This window comes from Aedes albopictus, chromosome 3 (assembly GCF_035046485.1).
Source record: "Aedes albopictus strain Foshan chromosome 3, AalbF5, whole genome shotgun sequence".
NCBI classification, from domain to species: Eukaryota; Metazoa; Arthropoda; class Insecta; order Diptera; family Culicidae; genus Aedes; species Aedes albopictus.
The window spans coordinates 393,140,393-393,164,554 of record NC_085138.1 but is presented as its reverse complement, the minus strand read 5'-3'; positions in this window follow the sequence as shown (position 1 = coordinate 393,164,554).

Sequence of the window (24,162 nt, the reverse complement as noted above, 5' to 3'; positions counted from 1 at the left end):
CCGGAGATATAACAGCTCAAAGTTGGCTATCGGATAATTACACCTTTTTATAGAACCTTAATAACTTCGTGTAGAATTGCTCGATCTTTTCCAAATTTTGACCACTGATACACAACTAGTTAATCAACTTACAGTAAAAATTTGAGAATATTTGATGCCCATTTCGAAAAGTTACAGCGAGTTGAACATTTTTTGAAATGTGAAAATTTTACCTATCCCAGTTATTTTGAGTATCCCCTGTAGCTCACTAGGTTGGACTAGTTGGAAGTGAAAAACTTTTAAAATTAAACTTCGTTATACGAGTTTTTCTTTCCTCGCCAGGAAGTGCCGATGGGAAACGCCCTGCAAGCATGTAGGAAGGTTTTCGGAGGCGGAGATCTATGGACTAGATTTATGTTCTCTTTAAAAAGGGAAAAAATGATGCATTGCCGGTACCTGTAATGGAGAGTTACATTTATTTTAAGATAATCTAGCTTCGACAATGCACATCATAGATGCTTTCCAATGAAACAGATGGACAGCTTCACAACTGACTGCCCGAGCAAAGGGGAATAACAAAATGATAACAAGTTTCGTTACCTGGTTATCATTCGTTTGATAATTGAGTTTGTTATCATTTAGGTTGAATTAAGAGCCAACATAACAAAAATGATAACTCAAATTTACTCACGAATACCAAAATGATAAGAAGTTAAGTTATCATTGAGTTGAAGTTGATAACTAATTGTGTTATACAATATTTTATTCAATATTACATTTAGTTATCAACATGAAAAAATACAGCTCATTGATAACAGGTTTTGTTATCATTTAGTTATCATTCAGAGTTATTTTTTCGACGAAAATAGTAAAAATCTTTTACCGATATGGTTGGCAGATGAAACAAGTTTCTTATAACTATAACCCATGTTTTCAACTATTGCGCCCAGTGGGTCTCGAACCCTGATCGAGTGATTATCGGTCGCAGCCGATAGCCCCTATACCAACGGGACTCAGTGAGAGGGAGAGTGGTTTAAGGCTACGCTTTCGTATTGCAGTCGTATTGCAGATGGAAAGCGGAATCTATTTTTAGATTTGAGGTCCGCCAGACCTTCAGTTCTGGAAAAGCTTTGCAATGTGCGTTTGAAAACATATTTTGTTATTATTTATTATTTTTATGTTATCGTGATAGACCAAAATTATTGACAATTAAATTTGTTATCATCTGATTATCATCAATCGGAAAAGATGATAACAAAAATAACAAGATGATAATACCGATAACATTGTTTATTATCAAAGTGATATCACTTAGTTATCCGCCTTTGCTCGGGTAACCTTCCTAAAATCAATGATACTATCATTCACGTCATCACAGTCATGAGCAGATGTTAGTTTACCAATTGTTATTGAAGTAATCCTCTGTAACTCCACAGTTGTGTCGGAGAGACATATTCGTTAGTAGTTTTAGCCCTATCCCTAATCACTTAACAGAAGCAATGTTGTTACCACAACCCAAGCAACACACATGTTATACAAAAGTTACGACAGCGCAAGTTTTGGTTGTATAGCAGTTTATTTTACGTTATTTCAACACAATGTTAGAATTACGTAAAATAAACTTCTATATAACCAAAACTTGTGCTGTCGTAACTTTATTATAACATGTGTGTTGCTTGGGAAAGCGTCCTCAAATGCTCTTCAAATGTGGTTTTCAATGCAACGGGTAAAAATTAACAAAATAAAACTAAAATTAAAGAAAGACACTTCTATGATGTAGATTCTTACAATGATGATGCAGCAAACAAAATTCATAATTGCAATCTACTTGATGTCAAATGAACTAAAGTTGTTCATGCAGAAAACCGCATACCACTACTTTCAATCTGAAAAGCGTCAATTGTTCCGGCGATTAATCATTTCCGCGAAGCAAGGAGCCCCGTTTTCGAAGCGTAATCCAATTAAGGCCTCTCGGAAAATTACAATTTCAAATTCCAAATTCCACCACAACCACAGCACAAGCAGAGCTTCGGAAATAAGCCGGATCAAACCCAATCATCGCTGGTGGGTAGGATTCATGCACTTGTTCTGGAGTGCCATTGAAATTCAATGTTTTAATTTTATTACTTGTTAGTCCTCCTTTCCCGCTTCTGCCCGAAGGGAGGCCCAATTCCGCTGCACTCAGCTGCGAGTTGGAAAATTTTCATTTAAGCGATATTTCTCCCTTGGCGCGCTGCTGTTTTCCCATCTTGCGCTGCAGTCATAGGCCACGCCCCTCCCCCACAGCAAACCGACGAACCGGACAGCAACGTTACTAAAATGAAGCAAAACAGAACAAAAAAGCAAAACTCGAAACAACACCCGTGCGGAAAAACAAAGACCCGAAAAGGTGCTTTAATTTTTCGATCTCTGAAAACTGATACCCCACCAGCACCACTGACTGCGTTGGATAGATTGAACTGGTGGTGGCGCTGGTGCATGTTGACGCCCGGCAACGGGAAAGAGACAACACCAAAACGGTTGCGCTTCACCGAAAATAAAACACATTAAAATGTTAATTACTTTAGTCGTTTGTTTTAAACACATTTATTTAATGAAAGCAACAAACCATTTCCTGGGGTTCACTGGCGCTCGTCTTGTTGCCTCCCATCACAACGTCGTAGTCGCGTCGCGTCGCGTCGGTCGTCAGTTGCTCCGATTTATATTTGTGCGCCCGAAAAGCATTCCTCTTCCGTTTGTCTGCGGTGTTTTTTCTTCTCATTGACTCTACAGTGACTCGGTATCATATTCGTATGAGCGACGTTCTAGAGTGATCGCAGGATTACCATTACATTGGTAGGGGAAAGTGGGGTAATATGCCATTTTTCAAACTTTCATCGTTTTCAATGATAAATGGCCTCATTTGTTAGGCTTCCAACGTGGTAACAACAACTTGTCAATGTGGAGCGCACCTGGTGTGATGGTTAAAACACTTGACTATCACGCCGAGGACCTGGCATCGAATCCCACTCCCGACAAACTCGCAAAAAGGGAGTTCTTCCTTTGGAAGGGAAGTAAAGCGTGGGTCCCGAGATGAACTAGCCTAGGGCTAAAAATCTCGTTAATACAGATAAAAAAAAAACTTGTCAATATTTGCTCATTACTTCAGCAAAAAAAATTACTAAAATATTGCATTTTCATCGATTTTCAGCGATTTTAAAAAACTGGTTCGTAAAACGGAAGTGGTGCAAAAAGGCCATCTGCCATGGGGTAAGATGCCACTTAATGAAAACGTTCAAAAATTACGTCCATCAGTTTTTGGTCATTTCCGACTCCCTTTTTCCCCTCTGTCCCCCTTTTTTCATATACTCAATACATAGAGTATCACCCTCCTCTCCTCAAAACGATGGTCGTCTTATTTGAATGACCCTCAACCTGGATATCGTAGACATCAACAGCCATGCGTCTCCATGTGTGCCTCAATCTCCTTGGAAACGCATGTCTGGTAATAAAATCACCCGAAAACCTTAATTGTAAGCACGGAAAACCGGAAGTTGCCTATTTTCATTCGGAAATCAAGAGGTTTTCCGTGGGTTTGGCGGCCTAGCTTCTAAAAACATGCAAACATATCTTGACATCATTCACCTATAGTAATGATCAAGGGATCAAGTCCCATTCATGAATGATTTTATGAGTTGGGCCCTTGGTTGGGCCATTTTACCCCATCTTGGCATTTTGGGCTCTGTTTCCCTACTGGCAGAATTGATGAACAAAATCGGTACTTGTTGGAAGGCTCGTTAAATAAATCACTTTTTTCCAAAAACCTGTAAAAACTGGCTACCTTGGCAAGCCTCTATCTCTACCCGCAGACATGAACTTCGTATTGGTATAGTTTATTATCAAACCTGTCTTTGCTGTCTCCCTCCTTCTACAGCGAATTGAAAGTTTCATTCACTAGGATCGATTCCGATCCCAAGTAACACTTTTTAGTCAAATAGACTAGAAGAGATTAATATAACCGTCATAAACCCTAAATAAAGGGTTTTATGACGGTTCTCAAAATCTCTATAAGACTAATTGGCCAACAAAATGTTACTTGTGATTGAAGTACCTATCCCTGCTATAATTCTGTCAAGGTAGCAAACCTTGCATGAAACCTGATCACATCGTTCCGATTCATGCTATCCCTGCGTTACAGCAATCACATTGCTTTGCTCTGTATTTTATTCCCACGCTTCGTTGAGCCATTACGTGGGCAGAGCTGAGCAGTACCTATCATCTCTAAACTGTACTTTTTATCCTCTTATATAGCTGTTATGGGGTAGACGCATCAGATTTGGCCAATCGTCTGTTTTGAACATAGTGAGATATAGTCCCTATTGTAATTGACATCGACATACATTACTATTCCTACAAGAATATCTTCCGAGATTTCTCTAGGAATGCCTCCTCAGATACCTCCACAGTTTCTCTTCGGAACTTTTCCAGGGTGAGAGTTCTTGTAGGAGTACCGCGATTTCTCCAGATGTCCCTTAGGATATTCTCCCAAAAACCGTTCCTGGGATAGCTCCCGGAGTTTCTTCTGGGATTTCTCATGGGCTAATTCAAAACTCTTCGAGAGGTTTTTTTTTGGGTTTTATCAAGAGTTTCTTTTGAATTTTATAAAGAGGTTCTATCTGGTGTTTCAAGAACATCTTCTTCTTTCTGGTATCCATCAGGAACTTCTTCTGGGATTCATCCAGCAATTCGTTTCGAAAATCATACAGGAGTTCCTTCATAGTCTTCTCAGGAAGCTCCTACTAAGATTCTTACTGGAGTTTGTACAGCATTCCTTTAGAAATTCTTTCTGTGATACTTCCAGGAGTAAAAGGTATCTGATTAGAACCGTAAAGGGTTTCCTTCAGGGATTTTCCCAAGAATTCTTTCTGGAATTTCTCCCGGGAACTCTTACGGGATTCTTAAGAAATTACTTCTACTATTGCTTCAGGAATTCCTTCAGGAGTTTCGGGAATTATTCAGGATTTTTTTCTGAGGTTCCATAAGGAATTCCTTCCGAGATTCCTCCAGGATTTTCGTTTTGATTTCTCTAGGTTTTTTTTTTTCAGGCATTCCATTAGGAGTTTCCTGAGGAATTCCTCAAACAGTACCTTTCGGTGCTCCTCAATTTAAGGATTCCACCTATTGAGATTTCTCCATGCGCTCTCTCTCTGGGATTCCCGAAGTTCCTTCTGAGATTTCTCCAGTTTTTTTTTCTGAGATTGACCAGGAGTTCCATCTGGGATTCCAGTGAGAGTTCCTTCTGTAATTATTCTAGAAGTTCCTCCTGGGAGTCCCCAAGGAGTTCCTTCTGGGAATCCTCCTCTTGAGGATTCCTTCTACTGAGATTCCTTGAGGAGCTATTTCTGGGATTCCTCCCAAAAGTTCCTTCTTAAAGGTATTCCAGTATACTAGGAAGAATCTTGAAACTCCTGGTGGAATCCCAAGAAGAATTTCCAAACAAATCTAAGAAGCAATTCCTGTAGGATTCTCGGAACGGATTCCTGGAGGCATCTTTGAACGATTTTTTGGAGAAATGCTGGAACAAATTCGTGGAGGCAGCTCAGCTAGAATTTCTGGATGAATCTCGGAATGAATTCTTGGGGCAATCGAGAAAAATTCCTGGAAGAATCTCGGAACACTAAAAGAAATCTTGGATGGAATCTCAAAAGCAATGCCGATCGATAGGAGCTCCTAGAAGAATCTCAGAAACTACCCCTGAAGAAATCCTAGATGATACCACTTTAGGAATTTCCTTGAAAATCCCAGAGGGAACTTTTAAATGAATCCAAAATAAATTTTCTGAAAAATCTCATAATGAGATCCCTGAGAAATTCTGGAAGAAATTTCAGGAGAAACCTAGAAAGGAATTCCTTTAGAACTCCGAAAAGAATGCCTGAGGGAATCCCGGAAGGAAGTCCTGGTAGGTTCCCAAAAGGAGCTCCTAGGGGAACCCTACCAGCAAGTCATAAAGTAGAACACATCTCGCATTACCTCCTTGATTCGGTAGAACCTCCTAATCACAGACAAACAGACGTAACACTTGAGAAATTTCCATCGACCACACTTTTAACGATCATTTTAAATTTTCATAGTTGTGGCTTTCACAACCAGAGGCGCGCGCATCGTTTTTCTATGCGTTTGACGTTTCGCACTAGCGCCTTCTGTTGACGATATTGCACAACACAGTGATTCGTGCAACTTTTTTGATGGTAGTGTGAACTGGGCGATGAAATTCCATGAAAATCGTTCAATGTGTTACATCTGTTTGTCTGTGGCGTAATACAAACCACAACCTTACCAGGATCCCATAAAATTTATACAACTCCACTCGAAGTTTAGCCAGAGCCCAAGCGAAATGCTTTTTTTCCGAATCTCACAATTCCGGTTCACCCAAAAACCCACCAAACAGTTGTGTATTTGAACATTTAAGAAGTTCGCACGAACCACATATTTCAATAGAAATCACCCTATTCGGTCGCGAAACGTCAAAGACTTAGAAAAATGTTCCTTAGAAACCGCGGGGTGCAGTAATAGCGCTGTAATAGACTCCGAGAGACTCCGTATCATTTCCTTAGTTGCTTTAATCAACTAAGTCACAAAACAAGTTACGGATTCAGGGGAGTAGAAACTTTATTTCTCCTTCGGCACTTAGATGTCAAAATCTCGCACTCTCGTGGGCTAGACACGTGCCTATAATAAGTGTCGACTGACACATACTTCGTCACCGAACATCTAAGCGGTGCAACCTTAGTTCGCTCTGAGCACTCAACGCTCAATTCTGTGGCTGTGTAATTAAAGCGTCGGATTAGCGATACGGAATCGTGGGTTCGAATCCCATGTGGTAATGTTTTCACAAATTTATCTCACAATTTATCAATAAAACGTCATTTGCCTACGAACGCTTTAAGCTTTCACGTTTACTTCAGACATAACGGGTGGCCACTAAATAACGGGAATGCTTTTAGCAGCTGATTAAAAACAATAGAAGCGTCCATAGAGTAAACATTTTTTAGACAAAACCATCGTCTATCTATCCACAAAGTCAGCGTATTTTTTATTTTGTGTCATTTTATTCTGTTCTGCAGAAAACGACATTGAAACAGGAAGCACTACCAAAACGCCTTGGACGGCTCTACTGATTGCTCAAAACAACCGTAAAAAAGTTAATAGTAAACCATTATAAAACTAGAACCCGCCCGGTTTTGAATGAATTCCACATTTCGGCATCCCAAGAAACAGATCCTGAAGGAAATAGAGGAAAACTATCAAAACCAATAAGCATGATCATTTCACATAATAAAATCTTCTTTTGTGACATGGGCGGGATAAATCAATAGAATGCCTTGTTAAATAACAAAAATTTACATCAAATCACATTTACACATTGAACAACATGTAAATGGTTCGTTATAAAAAAATAGCACAAAAAAAGTTCAACAATGAACCGCAGTGCACAAATTACATCGACACGTTTTGGTGATACAGAAAAATAACATTTTTTGGAAATTTATATAAATGTCATTTACGGGAAAAGGCTACAACCAAAGCAAAAAAAAAAAAAACAAGTCAGTATCCCCATTTTTTCTTATTACTGTTTGAGTGTGTAGATGCAGTTGCTCCAACATCACTGCAAAAAAATACTGTACAAATTACTACGTTCACCTTTCTTAAATTTTATATTTTCCATGGACGTACATTGTTAAACCTTTATGATAGTTAAATTCAGATTGCCATTTTTAAAGATCATATATTTTTAAGAGCACATTCAAAGCATTCCCGTTATTTAGTGACCACCCGTTACTGGCTGCCTGGTAGATCAAAACGATCAAATCTGACTATACATGTCAATGGTTGCTCCTCCGTGATTGATCTGAGCTGGTACTAATTGTACTGAGATCCAAATGAATAAGTACTGGGACACTCCACTTATTCTCAAAGTGTAATTTAAGCAGTTCATACGTTTTTGATCAATAACGGCGTCGGCGACGTCCTTATAGTCAGTTGGGAAGGAAAAGGAATGTTAGAGTGTGCTGGTTGTTACTACTAAAGACCGCGAGCCCCTCTGCATCCCCACAACCAGCACGGACTGGGGTATTTGTTAGACGGAAAGGATGGGAGATCTGGGAGTCACCGTCGGGTCGGTGATGCGATCCATGGATTGGGGATGTTCGAAAGATGATAGATTGTGTGGTGATTACTATGAAGGGCAAGCGGCACATTTCGCTTTGGTTGCATAACTTGTAGGCGTTATATACACTGTGCTGTGGAAGTTGAAATGAAGGGAAACGAATTTTGCAATTCGTTTCTGGTTCTAGCGATGGCTATGAACATATGTATATACATGAGTTGTATATGTAGAGAAGAGAGAGCGAGAGAAAGTGGATCAGAAGACCGGCTCCAGAGGCACGTCATCCTCCATTTGGGGCATTTGTAATTTCTCTCAAAAAATCTTACTTGAATCCCTTCCGTGATTTCTCTTTGCTTTTCTTAATTTCCTTCTGAATTCCTTTCTACATTTTTTTCGCACTTTCTCACAGATTTGTTCTGTGATTTCTCTCGGAACTCTTTCCTGAATCTATTAATGATTTTTTTTCCTGGAGCTTTGCAACCATTTTGAAACGATCGTTACCTGTGCTGTAAAGTCCAATCAAAACTAAAAATAGCAAAAAATCATTTAAAAAAACAGGTAATGAAAAGACATGCCAAACACAAACGGTTAGGCAACTATAGTAGCGGTCAATTACTGACGATCAAAACGTGATATTGGTTTGATTGAGATAAGAGGTAAAAGTACTGAAAATAATATCAAAAATGTTTCTTTAACCTTCTGATGAATAGCAAAATTTGATATTTGAAGATCAATCAAATAGCTCACTACTATTGGTTAGATCTTACAAAGAGCTAAATGCGCTATGGGGATGATGTTCCAGGAGCAAATCTGAGATAGTATTTACAGTACTTTTACCTCTTATCTCAAACAAACAAATATCGTCTTCTGATCTTCATATCAAAATTTGCTATTATTAAGCTTTTTTCCACTGCTCGGCTATCTACACGGCAAACGTTAGACACTACGACCCTTGAGAAAGGCAAACACCCTTCGGCCGAAACGTTGAGAGAGTTGAAAACAGTTTGTTCTCGACTAAAAGACTGACAAAGCCACCCGAAACATCGATCAAACATCCAGTCGAAACCCTCATATAGCTTTGCAGGAGATTTTTTTTTTGTTTAAGATTTCTCCTGAAGATTTTTCCAAGCTTCCAAATTTGCTCCCAGAGTTCCTTCCGAAATATCTGAGAGTTATTCCTATGATTTCTACAGGTGCTCCTCCCAGATTTCGGAGGTTTTCAAGAAGTTTCTGCAGAAGTACCTCCTGGATTTTTCCCGCAGGTTTTTCCATATCGGTTTTCAACATTTCACGCTGAAGCCTTCTCCAATATAGACAAAGTTGCTTTCAGAAATTATCTTAGTAATGAAATGAAATTCGGAATTCTCAAGACGTCTCGGGTTTCTGCAAAATTTCTGCAGAAGTACATCAGAGATATCTTCGCGGGATTTCTCTAGAATCTCCTCACAAGATTTCTACCTAAGGTTTTTTTTAGAGTGTCCCTGAAATTCCCCCAATATTTCCTCCCGAGATTTCTCCTAGAGTTCATTTCTAAGATATCCCAATTATTCCAACGATTAGTTCCAAAGTTTCTCTTGAAAGATTTCATCCGCATTCCTTTCGAGATTTCTCTGGAAATTTCTTACAAGGAATTTTGTACGTTATCCCAGGAGGTAGTCGGCAACTGTTAAAGAAATTCCAATAAACAAATCCCGGTAGTATTTCCTGTGTAGATTCCGGGCAGAGCTCTGAATGTAATCCTGGGAAAATCTGTGAACATAATATAATTTCAGGAGTATTACTGTACGAAATCCTGTAAACAACTGCGAAGATAAACCTCTGAAAGAAATCGTGGAAAGAACTTTATGAGAAATATTACCAAACTGAGGGAAAAAAATCGAAGAAGGTCTAGGATAAATCCAGAAACTCTAAGAGACTTCTTGTATGCAACACCGGAAGATATCTTATAATTGAATCTCAGGGAAAACTGCGATAAAACTTATAGAGAAAATCCATGGGAACCTTTAAGAAATATCTCAAGTGAAACTCGTTTATAAATCTCGAGTCAAACTCTAGAAGTAAAACACAGAACTCTCCCAGAAAATTCATGAGAAACTCCTGAAGAAATACTTGGAAGAACTTTACTAAAAATCCCTAGATCAACTGCTCTGGAATTCTGGAAGAAGCCCGGGAAGATCTCCTGGGGAAATCTCAAGATAAACTCCAGAAGGAATCGTGTGAAATCTTTTAACAGGAATCACAAGAGACACTCAAGGAGAGACTCCGCAACACTAGCTGAGAAATATCCTGAGAGAATCTCCTGTGAAGATCTCGGGAAGATCACAGGATGAAATTTCCCGGCATTTGCTTTAAGTAAAGAAATTTTACGAATACCGAAGAAGTGGCTTCGATGTGTATGCTTTTGATTTGGACATGCAAGTCATTTATTAGTCATATATTACCCCTTGTAAGTGAAACAGCAAACGCTTCACAAAGCTAGTTGATTTTTCCTCACTGGGTTAGATAATTCCGACCTGTAACCTTATTGAATTGAGTTACTGTTCGCCGAGCTCGTCCAGCTAGCGACGCAAATAGCTGCCAAAATGCGTTTCTTCCAGCGTATAAATGACATCCCAATAAAATCGCGAGTCCGGATCTCTCACTAACTGGAACAGCGCGTTCGTTGGCTTGGCACTGAGCTGGTTGGAAATTAGTCGTCGGAACCACAAAACTGACACCCAGCAGCAAAGACCGCGAGCACTGACTGGTGGCGTCCCTAGTGGAAATGACCTTTGTCGTTGGCGCTGGGAATGGGAATGCTGTGAAGTTCAAGTCCGGAAGTGCCAAGCAGGCAGATAAAATGCTCGCAAATGGCTGATGAGTGGGCGATTTTTCGGAACTGGTGGGACGGTGGTTCCCATCCATGGAGGCACCAGAAACTGCTGACATTCTTTGAATTTCGAGAGAGCGCTGAATGATAGCAGCGGCGAGAAATGTAAATCATAATTTCCTCCTATCTCGCGTCGCGTCCGTCGTTGTCTGCGCGAAGAAGACGGGTGTTGTCTCAGTTTTTTTTCTACTTTTGGTTCGAGTCGTCGTCAGGGCATTGCAATGCGACGAGGTTGATGAGACGGGATGAGAGGTTTTATTATTTTGATGGTGATGCCCTTTTTTGTTTACGCCAAATGTTTAGCGGGCGAGGCGCGATTTTATCCACACAGATGGTAAGCATTTAGAATTTCTCGGGAAAAAACGCACAAAGAGCCTGAAGTTGAACTCTAGTGAAAGATGTTTCCGTTTGAGAGCGGATGTTGAAGGAACGCTACACGTTTGGAAGAAATGTCGAGTGCAAGAATTTCTTTACGGTTCTTAATGTTCAGGATATTTGTAGGTATTGACGTAAAAGGGAAACAAATAAAAAGGACAAGTTCTGAACGTAAAACTAAGGCAGAAATTTTCTTCGTCATATGCACTAATTCCCGTCATATCAGATGAAACATAGCCAATAATTGAAGATATTCCAAGTTACCTTTTCCAATGACACATTAGATAGAAGCAATTTTTATTTTTATTTCTTTGTATTTTAACTACGCTTCCGATGGTCCTTCTGGGATTTCCTCTGAGTTCATTCAGGTGTTTTTTTCTGAAATTTTAATTTTTCTGGAGTTGCTTTCAAGAATGGGAATAACAAACATTTTCAGAGTGATCTTCTATTCTTAGACGAGAATGACGCCTGTTACGTCATAACGCGAATACATGTAGAGAACGGAAGAGAAGTGATGATTGCAATCGCTTACCCAGAATTAACCAGGGATTTATTTCAGGACCTTCTGCATACAAATCAGAAACGACAGCCAATAGATTATTACTCAAGTAACAATTGAAGACCAATTCGTCTTGTAGAGGTTTTGAGAACCGCCATAAAACCTTCTATCTTTTATTTTAGTTTAATGATAGTTCTAAAAACCCCTTCTGGTATGTTTGACTTGAAAATGTTACTTGGATTAGCTCGTTTTAGAATTATTAGTTAGTTTTTAGTAGATTATCTTGTAGATTATGGCTTTAAAAACAAATATTGTATATGTAACAATGCTTTTTTTTCTTTCTTCTAGGTGCGTTCGGGACAACATTAACTGGATAATCTAGCAACAGGTACACATTAAAAAATATGGTTTCTTTTTATGTGAAAACCTCAACAAGTGGACTTATCCACCAAAACTTTTGGCTTTATACATTTCATAACTTTCTTCATACTGTTTCTTCCGAAATCAAAAAAAGAGTTCCAGCTTGTTACATCATGGATTATAATTCCGCTCAAACATGATCCTTCAGATTCCACGCAACTTCTGTTCACTCCTCCTAAGAAGTATCCCCCCGATGGGAATCACAAAAACCAATATTAATCTTCGGCTTACGAGCCTCGCCAGCAATTTAGTCAATTTCGTAATTACTTTTCTGCTGTATTAATTTTCCGATAAGCCACAAAGCTTCGTTTCCGTTCGGTGCACGAACGGATCCTTCCAGCCAACAGCTCCGTGGTACACGGTCATCTCGGAGAAGGTATACAAAAAAGCACTCCAATTCATCGCTAATCCTTTCCTTTCCGAAACCAACAACGCTTTCCGTGCACACGGACGGACACAAAGAAGCAACATCTCGACCCAACACCGTCCGACAACCGTAGCACTCGAATCATCGTCGGTCCGTCCATCTCGTTTGTTCGTTCGTCGTCAACAAGCTTCAGGCATCCTCCAAGAGTGTCCCTTAGTCCTCACTTCAACTTCAACAACCGAGCCGACGACGAGGGATATCTCATTGCTATTCATGACGCAGATTTCCGCTTTACTCCACCCGCCGCGCAGGGTGTGGGGGGCCACGCGTACGGAATTTCCGATCGGTATCGATTGTGTGTACGACGGTGCGCTTCCGTAATTAATTTTCCGTTCCGGTTTTTGTGCCATTCGGGGGGGTACACCGCACCGCGTACCATCATCCGCGTCAAATTATTAGGAATCGCAAAGTTCGAAGCTTTGGACCAGCTAGCAGCAGTGAGTGGCCGAATGACGCCAAAGAAATTCTAATCAACTTGGCAATTTTTTCCCCAGTTTCCATATCTTGTCGATCTGGTCATTACCTTCAAAGAACTTCTTTTTCATAGCCGCCCAGGACCCGAGTTAGTGGTTCTATCTAGGAAGTGTCCCTATTGAGTTGCTGCAAAGAAGAGGCACAGCAGTATTGCCATGGTGAATTCAGAGCTGGTTGCTCAAGGTTTCAGAATTTCGGGCGCCCCCCTATACTGGTACGCTTTCATGGAAATGACTTCAATATTTCAATATTTTCAATCCTTTCCATGCACTTCTCTAGCATTTTCTCCACGATTACTTACAGAGACACTGTCAGAAACTATTTAGGGGATTCTTTCTTTTTTTCCAGATTTGTATATATGAATGATTTTTGCATTATTATCTAGAATGATTTCAGTAAGAATTCCTCCAGGTATCCTGTGAAAACCCTATCTTGTCCATGCATTTGTCTAAAAATTTCTCCAGAGATAATTTCAGGATTTTCAGAGATTGTTTCAGGAATTCCTCCGGAATTTCTCTTAGGTCTTCTTGAGGAGCTTCTCAAAAAATTTCTCAAAAAAATCATCTTTGAAACTAGTCCACGAGTTTGTACGGAAATTCCTTCTTGAAATTCTTCAGAGATTCTTCAAGGATTGCTACAGAAGTTTGTGCATGTATTTCTTCAAACGTTGCTGACGGGACTCTTTCTCGAATATAACTTCTTCAAAAGATGTAGTTCTAGGAGATTTTTTTTAACAAGGAATCGCAGATTCTTTACCTCTAAGATTTTCCTTTAGAAGTTCAGAAATATTTCCACGAACCCTTAAAAAAATAATAATCGTTGGAATTTCTCCATAGGTTTCTTCTTAAATTGCTCCATATATTTAGGTAATTTCTCAGGCGTTTATTGAAAAAATCCTCTGAAAAACTCTCAACAGCTTCTTCTCTAAATTTCTCTGTGGATTTCTCCAGATTTACACCTGGGGATTGCTCAGTATTCATTCAGACCTTTCTTCAGGGATTCTTTCAGATTTTTTTGCAGCGATGCTTAAGGAATTTCTAATTTGTCCAGTTATTCTTCCAAAGATTCATTAAAATTTATTTCGATTTTTTTTCTTTTCATATTTTTCTCAAAACTCTTCTCCAAAAAATTCTCCAGAAAGTACTTCAGGGAGTTTTACAGCTGTGTTCATAAAAATAGCAGTGAAAGCCGTTTTCCATACAAAATGGCCAACTTTGACATGCTGTAACTTTGTTCTCCTATGAGCGATTGAGCTGAAAATTTGACAGCGATCTAAAAATATAGTTAATATTGTTGTAGCAAAATCTGAGAATTTTCGAAGCACGTGGGAAAAAGTTAAACACTATGTGAAATTGATCAAAATAATGTGTAGATAAATTTAAATGTATCTTTACCTTGGAGAGGCAAGAAATATTTCCGCACACTATTCGAACAGTTTCCAGCTTGATTACAAAATAATCTACAACGTTGAGAATTATAAAAATATTTGCCGAATAAAAAAAAATCAAAACAAACACTGCTATTATTTTGATCAATTTCACAAAGTGTTTAACTTTTTTTCACATGCTCCGAAAATTCACAGATTTAGCTATAACAATATTCACCATATTTGTAGTTCGCTGTCAAATTTTCAGCTTAATCGCTCATAGGAGAACAAAGTAACATCAAGTCAAAGTTGGCCGTTTTGTATGAAAAACGGCTTTCACTGCTATTTTTATGATCACAGCTGTATGTTTTAATTTCTTCATGAATTGTTGAGGAAATTCTTCAAAGTATTCCTCCAGAGGTATCTGCGGAAGTTCTTCCAAGGATTTCTCCATAAAATACTACAGGGATTTCTCAGATATTTATTGAGGAGTTTCTTAAAGATCTCCACCACCACCTTTGTCTGCAATTTCTGCAGACATTGCTTAGCAAATCCTTCAGAAATTCTTTCACGGATTTTCACAGCAATCCCTCCCGGAATTCCTCAAGACATTTATCCTTTCAGAGCTCCCACAGATTTTTTTCTAGGTATTTAGTTGGAATCTCAAAGAGTTTTTTTTTTCAATTATTCACCAAGGCAATCATCCCGGAATCCTTCCAGAGGTACCTAATAAAATAAATAGCTTCCGAAATTTTGTCATGGAATCTCAAAAGAATTTTTTTGAGAATTTCCTCTAAATAGGAATTACCAAAGGTATCACCAGGAGTTTCTAAAAGGATTCCTTCGTTTAGACAATCCTTTAGATATTTATTTAGAAATTTCTCCAGGGATTCTTTAAATTCTAGCAGTTGTTTTTAAGCAACTTAAGAAAAAACTTCTATATTGGATTTCTCAAGTGTCTTGCAGTGACTAATTCAGATATTTCACTAGCTACAGTTTCTTACCGATTTTGGCAACACGAGGTGAATATTATGTTGCCAAATTGGGGTGTTGCCAAAATCGGTAAAATTTTTTTGTGGATTATTTTCAATTTTTATGCGTCAATTTGGCTTATATTATAAATAAAGACTATTCACAAGCTATAAAACGATCCCTGTATGTGACGTTCAAAAATTACGCCATGATTTGTAAAATTGCCGATTTTTGAAAATTTAATGAATTTTGATTTTTTTAAGAAAAGTTAGGCTAAAATATAAATACATTTACAAATACAAACGATTTTTCGGTAAAAATGTTTGGTCAAATTTTTTTGTTGCCAAAATCGGTAAGAAATTGTTGCCAAAATCGGGTGTTGCCAAAATCGGTAAGAAATTGTTGCCAAAAACGGGTGTTGCCAAAATCGGGATGAAAATGTTGCCTAAAACGGGTGTTGCCAAAATCGGGAGTAGACAAAAACGGGTGTTGCCAAAACCAGTAAGAAACTGTATTCCTTTGAAACAATATTTCAGTGAAATTTTGCATGGACTGCTTCAGAAAGTCATCCATAAGTTTCTCCTGAAATCCTTCCTTGAGAGAAGGATCTGTTCAAAAATTTCCCCAGCGGTTCCTTTTGAAAATCTTCCTGGGATTTTAAAATAAATTCCGCTAGGAATGCCTTTGGGGGTTTTTCTGTAAATTCCTTTGCACATTTTATAATTTTCTTAAAATTTTCGTACAGATTTCTCAAGAAATAATTTAGGAACTCCATTCTTAAACCTTTCTGTGGTTCCTTAGAAAATCCTCCACGAATCCATTTCAGGAAGTCTTCCATGAATTCCTGCTTCTAGAATATCTTTCATGGAAGGCTTCAGAAAGTTTCCTAAGAATTCTATAAGCTTCCACATTTTTTTTTTAATTTAGATACATTTATAATAGATTCCTGATTTTTCCATTTTCTGAGCTTCCATGGGTTTCCTCAAAAATTGCTCCAGGGATTCTTTGAGAAATCCGCACGAGAAATCTTTTCAAGAAATGCAAAAATCAGGATTCTATCAGAAATGTATCCAAGCCTACTTTAGATAATCTTCAACATACTCCTTTAGGAATTCTTCCTAAGTTTTCCAAATTGTCCATGAATTTCTAAAGAAATTTCTCCAGAGCTGTCTTCAGATCCTTTCAAAAATTTACTAATGGGATTTTTCAGTTTTTTTACCGTGATTAGTTAAGATAATTCACTAGCTATTCCTACGCAACTTCTCAAAACATTATTTAAGAAAATCTTAAATTGGATTGCTTCAGAAATCCCTCCAAGGATTTCTTCAGAAATTTTTCAGAATTTCTTTGAGAGAAAGATCCGTTTAGAAATTTCTCCAGTGATTTCTTTTGAAAATATTCCAGGGATTTTTTAAACATTCTGCCAGGAATGCCTTTGGAGGTTCATCTGAGAATTCTTCCAGGAAATTTTCCAATGATATCTTCAGACAACTCATAGTTTCCTTCAGAAATGCCTTCAAGTTTTCGTAGAGATTAACTTTGACAGTATTTCTAACAACTCCTTTATAAATCGTTTTCTTTCTTAAATGGCTTCATGATTTCCTTTAGAAAATCCTTCTTTCGAAAGTTGTTTCAGAATATCTTCCATGAATTGCTTCAGAAACTTGTTTAAGAATTTCTCAAGATAAGCTTCCATGAGTTTCCTCAAAAATAGCTTAATAGATGATTTTAGAAGTCAGCACGAGATCTCTTAAAGGCAATTACCTACGGATTTCTTCAGAAATGCTTTCAGTAATTAAAAAAAAATGAAAAATTAAGATTTTTTTCAGATGTAGCCAAAGACTTCTATGAAAAATCTTCCACATACTCCTTTCGAAATTCTTCCAAAGTTTTCTTCAGAAATTCTTCCAGAGATTCCTTAAGGAATTCCTCCAAGGCTTTCTACAGATATTCCTTCAAGAATATTCCGATAGGCTCCTTCTGAAACTCCATGCGGAATTATCTTTGAAACACTTGTTGGGATTTGTTCATGAATTTCTCTTCAATTTTTCCAAGGAATCATCAGGAATTCCTATAACCCTCTAATACCCAACTCCGCCTTTAGATGGGGTATAGTTTGAACATGTGTTCCTGCCTAGGCAATCAATACTTTTATATTTTTGGCTGATATTTGGGAATGTTCTGTATATCTCGAAATGTTTTTTTTTTGTGTCTTTTAAAGCGTATTTACATTTTTTTAATCATTGGATCACCTTTCAGCAACAATTGTTTATTTTACATTGAATCGTAACAATAAATATATTTTGAATTTTTCCTCAATTATTCTACTATGGTAAAAAAATTAGGGGAATTGAATACATACTGAAATGATTTTCTAAAAAAATACATGGAAAATATTTTTTTTCTTGAAAAAACATAAAAATATCCTAACAATAATCATTATATCTCAACATGTTTTCGTCTTAAAAATTCGGTATGCCTAATAGACTTCCAGGAAAAATATAAAAGTGTATGGATGTTCATGAATAAAAAAAAAGAAAAATAAAAAAACAAGCTTCACAAAATCGAGAATCAAAAAGAATCACTTTCCAAAACTTGTTTAAATTGATTCTAGATGAAAAAAAAATGATATTTAGAACAAAATCCAAAATGTTGGGTTTTACAGGTTTATGAACTGGAATTCCTTTAGAATTTTTTTTCAAAGCTTATTTTATAAATTCTTTCAATGGTTTCTACAGCAAGCTTCCCAGAGATTCCTTCAGAAATTCGTACAGGTATCTCTTCAGGATGTCTACCCAAGGTTTGTTCAACAATTGCTCTAGGTATTCCATTGAAAATTTCAGCAGAAATATATCCAAGAATGATTTTTTTCAGAAATGTCTCTGACATTCCCTCTGCAGAGAACTTGTAGAACTTAGGGAGAAATAATTCCATAGGAATTTAGTGAGAAATAATTTCTAGGGATTTCTACAAAATTCCCTTTAGAAATATTTCAAGCTTTTTTTTGATAGAGATCTTTACAGATAGGCGTTTCTTTAAGTATTTTTTTCTTCCTTACTTACAGAAAATTCTTCAAGAATTTTAAAATAAGATTTCCCTAGGTTTTTTTTTTCTAAGCATTTCTCAATAAACTTTTCTAGGAATTCCTCCAAGGGTAACCCTAAGAGTATCGGCAGATATTTCTCCAGAAATTTATTCAAGTATTCCTCCTGGGATTCTTTCACGAAGTTCCTCGGGATTTCTTCAGATATTCATCCAGAGATACATTAAAGAGTACTCCCTGAGATTACTACAGGGCTCCTAGTGGAGATGTCTTCTTAAATTTCTTATGAGATACAAGAATTCTTCGATATAACGTACAAAAAAAAAAACCTCTTTGTACGTTATATCGAAGTGTACGTTATATCGAAGCAGAGAAAAATTTAATATTGTTTATGCTAGTGTTGATGCATTTGACGTGAAATTAACCCCAATGAAGGATTTCACTAAAATTCACAAAACCAATCATGAAAAACATGAGTTTTCATAAAAAAAACTCATTTCGTTTTTTGTGCCTCGATATAACGTACATTTTGCTTCGATATAACGTACACTAAATTTTTCCCCAAATTGCGCTAATTTTGGGTAAAAAGACTAATGCTGCAACAAAACATTGATTTGAGTGATTTCGTAGTTTGTCTGAAAGTTATTCCTGGGAAAAAATAAAAAATTTCAATGTTGTACGTTATATCGAAGCAAAATGTACGTTATATCGAATTTGCTTTATCGAGAGTACGCTATATCGAGGGTACGTTATATCGAAGAATACCTGTACCTTCAAATATATCTCAAGGCACTTCTTCAGAATTTTGGGGATTTCTTATGGAATTTCTCATAGACTTTTCTCAAAAATGCCCATTCAAAATTTAAAAAAAAAAAATCTAGAAAAATTCCTTCAGGATCCAGATATTTTTTCAGAGATATTTGAATGAATATTTGATAGATTTTTTATGAGTCCGTAGAGGAATTTATATGATGATCATTGAATATATTTCTTATATTCGAAGGAATTTACTGGGAGAGGTCCTATGATCTCAGTTTGAAAAAAAAGGTGGTTTTCTTACACTTTGGGAAATTTCGTAAGAAATCATATGAGCAGTAACAGTATAATAAAAGAGGTTCCTCATCTTTTCCAAAATCACTAAGCGGTTTTTTTTTACAAGGATAAAAATGGAAGGGCAAACAAATAAAACAAATATTAAAAAAAGAAGTTTTTCTTATGTGAGCGCAATAATAATAATAAAGTGATTTTCTTATACTTACAAAAGTGGCAGAAAGAATTCGCTTTCCATAATTAAATTCGTGAGTTCGCAAATATCTTCAAAATCAAAAACAATGAAAACATTTATAATTTCACTAAGATGCTATGTCCATACATCTAAAATGTAAAAAATGGAAAAATATGAAAAAAAATCGAAAAAAAAATGGACAGAATTGGTTGGAAAATAGCCAGGCTTGATAATCCTCCTCGAAATCAAAAGAGTTTGGCAACATGCTCTAGAGCGGTGTTTTGCTTTTGCCTCGTCGAGAGGGAGCGAACGAACCCCAAACAGAGAAGCAATAAAAACTGAGCGAGGAAGAGGGGAACGAAAAAAGAGCCGATGATTATTTCGGGTTTTTGAGTGCGATTTTCGCCTCGAGAGTCTTTCTTTGTATGGGAGTGGAACTCGCGAGAGCTTTTTGAGTGTGAGTGGATGTGAGAAATACAACAAGCAATTATGAGTGTTGGACGAACTCCTCGCTGCGCGACCAGCTCGCGCTCGGTGCTGTTGAGGATGTGCGCTGTGATTTCTGAGTTTTATTTTCACTCCTCAGAAAAACGCCAAAATCGCTTCCTCATTTCTCGCGAGGGAGTTTCTGTCAAGCCTAAAAACAGCCTGGAAAACTCGGTGAGCGTAAAGTGGGTATGAATTGGTGAGTTCGTTCCATTATATTATTTTATTGTAAAATCATGTACATTGAAGAGTTCAACGAGACAGCACATAGTTAGCGACGTTATAGTTTCTAAATGGTCCACGGAGTATGTATCACCAAACGTTCCATAGATTGTTTTCAGTTGTTCATAGAATTATACCAAACATTCGTAAAGCAATCATTTGCATCTATAAAAAACTGCCAAAAAAAAAGGGTTCTTACCATATAATTAATCAACAAGTGGAACCTTGTAGCCGTGCGGTTAGGGTTACCAAACTTCTAGTCGCACCATGCTATGGGGTGAGGGTTTGATTCCCGCTCCGGGCGTTGAAACTTTTCGTTAGAATAGTTTCGTCTCCGTATCCACTAGTGCATCCTCCTTGTGTCCCTTGTATAGTGTTAAGTTTCATTTAGTCTGTACAGCCTCTAACTGAAGACGGATCCATGAAATGATCCATACAGTACTTCATGAAGATATAGGAAATGTTCATTAGAGAAGAGATCATTTTTCCGCCAAACTTACACTGTGATTTTTAAGATAACTTTCTACATGGCATGATTATTTCATGGACTATTTCTTAAATTTCTGAAGTAACACAGAAAATAAACTGAAAAGAGTAAGAACTTCCCCATTATCCCCCACTCGGGTCAATTTGCTAACAAGGATCATCTTCTGCCACGCAGCCTGACGACCCCCGGTATTGCATGACAGACTGAATGTTGTCAGGACAGGAGGGATCATAACCCGGTATGCTGTCGTGTTTTATGACCGTAAATGATTCAAATTACTTCACAGCCAAAACGTCGACAGCGGCGGCGACAGCACGAGAAGTAGGTAGCAGAATCAACACTACACGACGATCCGATGGCGATGACTCGATGAGCCAACCAAAGCAACGCACATCGCCCGGGCCCGGGTGGGGTCATAATTCACACGCCATCTGTCGGCCCATAAAAAAGTCGACGTCCGTCGATGTGTTTGCTTTCCCTATCTCCTCACACTAGCCTCAATCCCCCACCAATCATGTGTCGATCCGGTCGAAGGTCCTTTCATCCATCCACTATACATACTGCTGGTGACTACTGCGCTGGACGGACGAAGCTTTCCACGTTTATAACAACTACCAAGAATGGCGGAATGTTTGGATTTTTATTTTATTGGACATTGTTGTTTGGGGCGTCATCGCTGTAGTAGTCGTTTTGTTTCGCTGCTGGCTGTCGTGACGTAGACTTGTCGAATTAGTCGCGACAACAGCAGCGGTCCGGCACCATCGTAACTGAGCCTCTCAGTCCACCGGAATAGAGTGGGAATTGTTGGTGGCGGCGGTGGCGGCCGTAACGTTCCAGAAATGGATGTTTTTGGGAGACGACATTTATCAGGCACTACATAATGCTGTCGTCATCGCTGTCGTCTGGGTCGTTTGATGTTGCACTTTTGTTTAGTAGTGCACCCGGGCTGTCGGATCCCTCGGTGGTGGTCGCGCTAAACATGTCGAAAGTGTCACGATTAATTGCCGTCATAAACAGGAGTGGAATCGAGAATTAGGCGGATTCAAGTCGGCACGTAGCGAGTATGTGCAGACGTACCTTGGTGACTTGTAGTAAATTCGAGCAGTCAGTGATGTAAGCAGTCCAGGTCAAAACAGTAGGATTTGGCAACAGAACCATTTGGCAAACGAAGTTCATTCACTTGAAAATCCTTAGATTTTGCAAGAATTTTGTTCAACCGACTGGCTTCACTCAGACTGGAAACATTTGTACAAAGGTTTTTTCCAGCCGGATCGTTCGGCAGACCGAGAGCTTTCTGGTAGGCCTTGCGGGCCGACCTGAAAGCCTCCGATCCAGCAGAACGTCGTCTGTTCCAACTCTTTCTACATTGTTCCCTGAGCTTCGCCAGATCAGAGTTACACCAAGGGGTTCTTCTTGTGGTCTTCACAGACCGCAGAGGTCGAGCTTCTTCAAAAGCTTCCATGATGAAGGCCGTTTGAAGTATCAATGACATCATCTAAATCACTTGAAGCGCCAATGTATGGTGAGTATCCATGAAATTTGGCTGCAATCAAATCGGTAAAGAGATCCCAGTTGGTTGACTGGGGGTCCCTGAAACGCAAAGTTTGCAAAGTAACATCTATATGTTCAAACAAGATGTAGCGATGGTCAGATAAAGATTCTTCATCTGACACATACCAATTGGTCAGCTCGTGACTAATTCTACTAGAGCAAAGCTCTATCAGATAACATGAAGGTTGGGCGGTTGCCTATGTTAAGTAATCCAAGATCTGTACTATTTATGTATTCCATCAAACTGGAGCCTCTGAAATCGATGTTTGAGCTGCCCCAGATTATATGGTGAGCATTAGCATCATTACCAACAATTAGCGGAAGGCCTTTTGAAGTGCAGTATGCAATGACTTGCTTAAAAGCATCCGTAGGGGATGGTTCGTCATTCGGTAAATAAACCGAACAATAAACGTATTTCCTGTTTTTCCAACAGATACATCGATTGTAATAGCACATACATCTCTAGTAGTTAGTTCAGAGATTAGTATAGCAACGATTGTGTTGTTGACAAGCACACAGGCTCGAGGCATGACACGCGAGTTTGCCATTTCATGTTTACTGAAAGTAGCAAACACCGGGTTCACAAGGTTTCCTAGATAGAAATTCCCCTTACGAAAGTAAGGTTCTTGGACCAAGGCCACTTGGGCTGTACCATTTTGCATAAGTCTGCAAAGATTGATCGTTGCTGTTCTTTTATGCTGAAGATGGATCTGAGCTATCCTAACCGTAGCCACTACCCAAACAAGGTAAGATTGAACTCTTCGCAATACAGCACAACAAAAAACGGCAGCAATAAAACCAGATCGGTATAGATTGGAAAACGCCAAAGGCGAGGATACACAGAATACACTGTGTAAATCGCATAATGCGAAACCATATAGGTGAAAATTTAAACTAATTAACAACATCTTCATAATCCCGCCATTATTAAGCCTCAAGTGAGACTAAAGAAGGGCAGCTGATTGTCTCGGAGAAACACAAGGTCCACTGCACCATTGCTCCGGTTAGCGCAGTAAGGGCAACATACTGTGAAGGGCGCCCTGGTACTCCACAGGCTCCGTTAGCGGTTAGGTTTTTATTAGACCCCCCTAGCCATTATTTCCTAGGCAAGGGGCATAAAGCCGCATCACACCATGAATTAGGGGTCACCTGTTGATGGACTCTTACCACCGGAACAGGTGGTCCGTAGTGTTATTCTTAGCCAATTGAGACAATCGCTACCGACACTACACAGCTATCTAGGCTGATCGAGAAAAGAAGCTTATATTGATGATCAACTTCATACGGGATCGAACAGCCAGGAACACAGGAACAATGAAGCATACAGTATTTGTTTATGATGGATTTGCTATTATAATCACACTGAAATGCACTTCTCGCACCTCACGAACAAAAAATCATGAGTGTTTTTGTTTTCGTTTTGCTTCCTACTCACAAACCAGGCGGGTGCGAATAAACTCACACACTGTTTTATTTACTCTCGGAATCATAAGTAAGCGTTGTGTTAACTTTTCACTCGCAAATTTCTTCATGGTGAGAGTAAATCCATCACTGGCTCCGGTAGCGGTTAGGTTTTTATTAGACCCCCCTATCCATTAATTCCTAGGCAAGGTAAGCATGT